The sequence below is a fragment of the Pinus tabuliformis genome, chromosome 1_1 (assembly GCF_031772625.1).
Source record: "Pinus tabuliformis cultivar Carrire ecotype Pingquan chromosome 1_1, CPIR1, whole genome shotgun sequence".
NCBI classification, from domain to species: Eukaryota; Viridiplantae; Streptophyta; class Pinopsida; order Pinales; family Pinaceae; genus Pinus; species Pinus tabuliformis.
In genome coordinates, this window is record NC_142297.1 from 83632324 (window position 1) to 83639649 (window position 7326).

Genomic DNA, 7326 nt, shown 5'->3' on the forward strand with positions numbered 1-7326 from the left:
TAGCTTTAAATTCCTACCAAAACCACCTAAGGCTCAAACGGGGGTGGTATAAAGACACAAGGGCCTGGTTAAACTATTGGGAGATCAACGAGAATGATGCATTGCAAAACATTAATAACATTAAAAGTATTTTTACTTCTAAGATCAAAGAAAAAATGTGGTGTGAGAAAGATTTAGCGACTAAAAGAAAATTAAGTTATTATAAGAAAGTCATCAACCCCACCCTAGAAGATCAGAAGTATCTCTCTATTTTAACTAGCTCACAGAAGAAAATTAATATAGCGAAGATTAGAACGAATTCTCATGAGCTCCATAGTGAAACAGGTCATTGGACAATTCCTAAAGCACCATGGATGGAAAGGATCTGCCATCTCTGTGAGAATAGGAACATCGAGGATGAAAACCACTTCCTCTTAGAGTGCCCCGCATATGACCACATTAGATCTCAGTTTCATAATCTTTGTCGCAATACTAACCTTCCTAGCCTTTTATAATGTCAAAATTATAGTGAGCTCGGGATGCTTCTCTCCAAGATTTTTGAGCATAGGAAAATCTTAAATCAAACTAAATAATTTGTTTCTTTCGATCCGATAGACCAAAGTTTAGTCTTAATGGATGTTAACCATCATCATCATCATCATTTATTTAAAATTAATCTTTAATAAGAAAGTTGAAAACTATTAGACTTCTTTTTAAACATGAGTTACGTTTTATATATTAAATATTTTCTGTATATATAATTTTTCTCTTAATCAAACAATTCTGTCATATTAATATTTATGAATACCAAATTTAATATTTTAAAAATAAATTTAATATTTTAAAATGTAGACAAAGTAATGAAAATATTGTAATAGTTAACTTAGATATTATAATATTATAATTCTTAAAACCTAAAATATAATTTTCCAAAATTCATTAATGGAAGGATAAACTCCATTACTATTATTATTTAGAATTTGTTTTATTTTTATTTAAAAAAAATTATAATACATTTTATATGATTTTAATATGAAAATTTTATCTCTGTTTGGGTAGTTTATTTCTTTTTTTGCCCACAGAGTAAGGTAATGGGTATATTGTTAAGTCACTTCATGAAAGAAATGTTTGAACTTTTTTGGTTATTTTGAGGGCTTAGATGTTCTCTATATGGAGATTTAAAATTTTGTAGGAAAAATTTCAAACATATTAAGAACTAGTGTGGCCTAAGCTACAAAAATCTTTGAGTGATTTTGAGAATCTAAATGCTCCCTATATCAAAATTTCTCAAAATAAACATAATTTGACAAAAACAAAAATATATGCTTTTTCATAATAAAATTTTTTGAAATAAAATTATTAGTAATAATTGAAATTTTGAAAAATTGAAGAGATGGTTTTCTTCCATTAAAGTACACATTTTGATTTCTTGGGCGATGGCCTCTTTTTATCACTCTCCATCCCCTCTCTCTCTCCCTACTCCTTCCCTCACTAAGTCTGTACTTCATAACAACTCCCTCACCTCTCTCTCTCTCTGTCTCTCTCTCCCCTCCCCTCTTCTTCTCTCTTTCTATCACTCTCCATCCTTTCTCTATCTCCTCCACCTTCCTCCCTCCTCCTTCCTATATTTATTATCCCTCCCTCGTTACCTTAGTCTACAATTCACAATAATACCCCCCCACCCTCTCTCTTCTTCCCCTCCCTCCCCTTCTTTCCCCCTCACACCACTTTCCTCCCTATATTCTTCTCTCTCTCTCTCTCTCTCTCTCTCTCTCTCTCTCTCCATATTTACCTATCCCTCCCCCCACCTCTCCTTTTATCACTCTCCATCCTCTCTCTCCCCTCCAGCCCCTTCCCTCTATTTCTCTATCCCTCACTCCCTCCCTCCCTTAGTCTGTAATTCACAACAATCCCCCCCCTCTCTCTCTCCAGCTTTGTTTCTAAGTCCACCTTATGTTCTTCTCTCTCTCTCTGTCTCTTTCCATATCTCTCTCTCTCTCTCACTTCTCCCTCCTCTTCCTCTCACTCTCCATACACTTTTCTCCCTCCTTTCTCTCTCCCCCTTCCATTATTTCTCTATCCCTCCCTCCCTCACTTAGTGTTTTCTTCACAAAAACCTCCATCTCTCTTTCTCTCTCTCTTTGTTTGTCCTTCTCTATCTCTCCCTCCCTCACTTGCTCCCCCTCTCTCATTCTCTTCTCCCTCCCTCACTTGCTCCCCCTCTTTCATTCTCTTCTCCCTCATGTCATCTCACTGACTCTCACCCTTCCTCTCTCTCCCCCCTCACTCACTCGCACAGTCTCTCTCTCTCTCTCACCCCCACACACACACATATACACACATTCACAACACCCCCTTCCAAATTTGTCTCTCTGTTCCTCCCCATGTCAACCAAAAATATCGTCCTTCCACTCCCTTCTTGACCCTCTTCCCTAATCTCTCACTTTTTGACTCTCACACACTCTCTACCCTCACCAACTCATTCTTTTCCACATCTCCCTTTCTCTCCCTCCTTGGCACCTTTATCCTTCCCTTTCTCACCCTCCCCTCCTCCTTAAACCCACCACAACCAATTCACACTAACTCATTCTTCCCCACAGCCCGCTCTCTCTCTACTTTTCTCCTTGTTTCTCTCCTTTGGCCCCTATATCCCTCCCTCTTGCACCCTCCCCACCCTACGAAAGCCACCTCAACAATTTTCCATGTATTAAAGTCACTAGCTACATGAATGTGTGCAAGCTCCTAGTACTAGAAGTGTGCATACATTCTTGACACCAAGAACACACATGCATTATTAATGTACACATATTTTTTGGAATTTTAATATTTCTCAGTAGGAATCCAACATGCACGACAACTTGGTTAATTCAGATATAGATTCATGATCATGAATCTAGTGGTTTGCGCTGCAAAAACATACAAACATCAATTTTTGAAATATACCCATATAGAGTCTACTATCTATCTCCCTATCCCTTGTTTAGTTTTGAAATTAATAGGTCAAAATCTTAAAATACATCCCTAGTGTATTTCTCTTATGACTTATAAGGGTGTTGACTGTTTGGAAAAAAATTATATGGTGCACTAGAGGACTTTAAGACCTATAATGTGAAAGGGGAAAGGATGTTTGATAATTGTAAAACCCTTTTAAGTTGTACTAATAGAGGGCCTTATAATTTCAAAGATATAATGACTTCCATAAATTAAAAATATATAAAATTAAGATTGCAAATTTAGTTGTACAAAAGAACAATATGTTCTCTACAACTCCACAAGCTTTTTGTACCAAGATTCCATCATTTAGATACTCAATCGCTAGAGAAATAGAAACATGTGGATTATATTTTATATGAAAAATAAGATATACCAATTTAAAAAACTCAAATTTCACAAAATTCCTATAAATAAAAATTATATACCTGAAAAGCCAATTCATAATAAATTTGACAATTTATATATATATATAGGATTACATCTCTAATTATCTTTCCAAATTAACATATTGTTATTTTACTAATTTTATATTGCAACACATCATCAAAGACCATCATTAACTTACATCAACTCTATTATTAAACTTTACTAATAAAACATAACATTATTAAAAAATCTTAATATCAATACAATTACTAAATTTTAAATCTTCTTATTAATAAATTTTAAATTTTAAACCATTTTGGGAAAAAAACGATTTCTGCAGCTTCCAGAAAATTCTGGAAACACTCTTCTAACCAATACGGCTTACCGAGACTACATTCACGCTGGATAGTAATATAATAAAGCATGTGAGAATTAGAAAGTTCATTGATTGATGTCCATATTATATCATTTCTAGACTTTGAGCGCACTTGGCAAGTAGACTTGGACATAGTCACTATATTGGAAAATACCAAGTTCGTGAATCAATAGTGTATAACACCTCTGGTGGACGTACCCGCCTGACCCTGGCATCCATTACAATTCTGGAGTCCAGAATGAAGAAAGGATCTATTTTTGCACGAGGTTATGAACGAAGATGAGAAGCGATATGCCGAGTGGAACATGTCTGCCTTGTCATGTCATGGATGGACGGCGGAGGTCGCTGCCATTATCGTCAGCTCGTCAAATGATGTAGAATTTTTCAATCATGAGGAACATAGACGTTTGTAGTAAGTGGATAATCGACTGGGCACATGCTGGATAATTGAAAACTCGACTTTTTCCAAAATCTCGTCTCATATGAAACGATTGAACGCTATAAGAATGCTGGAATCATCTATGTTTAACAGGTTCGGAGAGACATATTCAACTGAATTGAAACGAGAGAAGAGTTCATTTATTTATCACCGTTGCAGAGATCCTGTGATAGGGCAAAAACAATACAAAGGTTTCCGAAGGTATCAACAAAGTGAACCATCATCGCCAGCAGATCCACAGATTGTTAACATGGCTTGCATTGTAGCAGTGAATTCTCCCTCTATACACAATTCTGGTATTGAGATATGGGCAGCTTCCCCAAGGAATCATGGTTTCCAGACGCCCAGGAGCAGCGGCATCCACGCAAATTGTGTGGGGTCTCCGCTGAGGCCTGTTTTAACCATCAGGGACGAAAATATGCTGTGGATCGAGAGCGGGGATAGCCCGGCCAAGAGGCCTTTCCCTTCTTGTGTCAATGTCTCGGAGGATAATGGTTCGAATGTCCGCAAGTTCCCTTTGCCTGCTCTCAAAAGGAAACGACCGCAGAGGCTGGATATTCCGCTGCAGCTGTCGGGCCTAAACGCGCCGTGCCCGGCAGTGGAGCAGCCGAAGGAGGTGAATGAGGACGGTACTCATTATGCAGTTTCGCGCAAAAAAGGTCGGCGAGAATTCATGGAGGATACCCACAAAGCCATTGTCAATGTTCTCGGTGATTCCAGACAGGCCTTTTTTGGTGTGTTCGATGGTCATGGTGGTCAGAAAGCTGCAGCTTTCACTGCTGAAAATCTTGGGCAGAATATTGTGGACGCTATGCTCAGCATGGAAGATGAAACCGAGGACTTTCTTGAGCAGGCCGTTAAAGCTGGATACTTAACAACAGATGCTGAGTTTTTGAAGCAGGAGGTTGGCAGCGGTACTGCTTGTGTGACCGCTCTGATTAAAGGTGGTAACTTAGTGGTTTCCAATGCTGGGGATTGTCGAGCAGTTATGAGCAGAGAGGGCGCTGGTGAAGCCCTTACATGTGATCATCGAGCTGGAAGGGAGGACGAGCGACAACGGATAGAAAATTTGGGTGGAATTGTGCAGCTCCGCCATGGAGTTTGGCGAGTTCAGGGATCTCTGGCTGTATCTAGGGCAATAGGGGATTCGCACTTGAAAGAATGGATAACCGCTGAACCAGAGACGAGAAAGATTGAAATTACATCTGATTGTGAGTTTTTAATTTTGGCATCAGATGGGATCTGGAATAAAGTAAGTAATCAAGTAAGTAATCAGGAAGCAGTGGATATTGCCAGGCCTTTCTGCATCGAGAAGCAACCTAATTTTTTACCATTAGCAGAAGGTCCTATGGTTGCTTGCAAAAAGCTTGTAGAAGTAGCAGTAACCAGAAAATCTCAAGATGATATTAGTGTGATGATAGTACAACTGCCACATTTTTGCATGAAAGAGATTTAGAGAGTGTGAGGTGCGCCGAGCGGAGGGATACCATCAACAGAGTATACTAGTTACACCCAGCTGACCCAACATGGGTGTTGCAGACATTAAAACGACCACATCCTGTACACTTGTTGAACAAGTAGTGGGAAGGATGGGAGACAACGACATCCATTTTTGTAAAGTCCCTCAGAATACCGGGTCCAATCCCTTTTCACTTTTCACCATCATGTTTAAGTTTCTCAAGGCAAGGCCATAAGAATTTACTACTGCATTTGACATATACATCTAACATCATATAAAAAAAATGGGTGGCATATAATTATATGTTGTTATAGGGTAGGTCTAGTCAATGTAGTTTCAATTTTACTTTGAAACTACTTCAAAAGCAATTGTTGTTGAAGGCATAACAGTTAGTGAATGGAATAAGTTTTAGTGAGTATGATGGGATTTGGAGTTTGCATATATCACTAATATTAATTTTTCAATGTGGATTGAAATAAATTAGTGAACTAGGTAGAAAGAAGATTATACTTTACAATAAGTTTCAGTAAATATGGTCCGTAAATATGGTCCATAATCCAACGACTTAGAACCTAAAAATTTTATCAATATTGATTTTTATTTGGGATAATATTAGTTTTTTGCAATTATTATTATAATGTAATATATTTCACTACATTAAATCACAAGTATTAAGACATTGTTTCAAATCCCTTGATTTATCATCTGCTATAACTATTGTGAGTTTTAGAATGCAAACAATTTATCAATATGGATATTTTAAATAGGAATAATGTTACTTTGTCTTTTGCAATGATTATTATAATGAAATATATTTCACTACATTAAATCACAAGTATTAAGACATTGTTTCAAATCCGTAGATTTATCATCTAATACAACCACTATGAGTTCTATCTCTATTAGAAATTAAATACCATACTATAGAACTAAAATAGATACTTCAAACAATGAAATATTCCGTCATAAACCCTAACTCACTTCAAACAAAGAAATATTCTATCATGCAACCTAACTTTAACCGAGAGAGAAAAACACTTTACTATAACATTGCCAATACATTTCACTTGTATTGTTGGTCATATCACAATAACAACAAATTAATAAAAAAGATCATGGTGAGTAGATAAATGACTCAATGTCTCAAACTAATAGTAATTTCTTGAGAATGCTTCCAACAATTATAAAAATGAATCACAATATGACTATATACAAAATTGTTTTGTTGTCTATTTTTTAAATAAGAGTTATTGTGAATATAAAAATATATATGGTGCCTATGTATGTATATAGAATTGTCCCACTACATAGGAAGATGAAATGGGAGTGAACAATGACATAATAAATACAAGAACCATTTACGTGAATGCTAACAAAATCTAAATAATGCAATAGCATGATTTTAGCTCATGAAATCCAAAAGCAATTATTAAACACATTGAACTAAAACCATACACCTTAATATAACCACAATATATAGTGGGTCACCCTAAAAACCCAATCTCACGAAACCAATTTGGTATGGTAATAATCAATATTTATTAATCAACAATTTATGAAAGTTTTGGTATTTTGTCTCTCTCTTGGATTTTACAAATTTGTTTACAACAATGAAACCAATCCCTTACTCATCTTGTTGAACAAACCATTCTAGTTTTCTACAAAGAGGATAACATTGATATCTATTGGGATAGCTAGAAATCCAAATAAACT

The 7326-nt window shown here is 36.2% G+C and overlaps 1 pseudogene; it reads left to right on the forward strand.

The window, feature by feature from the left end:
* The first annotated feature begins 3984 nt into the window (after window positions 1-3984).
* On the forward strand, window positions 3985-5610 carry LOC149211721 (putative protein phosphatase 2C 2 pseudogene; annotated as a pseudogene).
* The last annotated feature ends 1716 nt before the right edge of the window (window positions 5611-7326 follow it).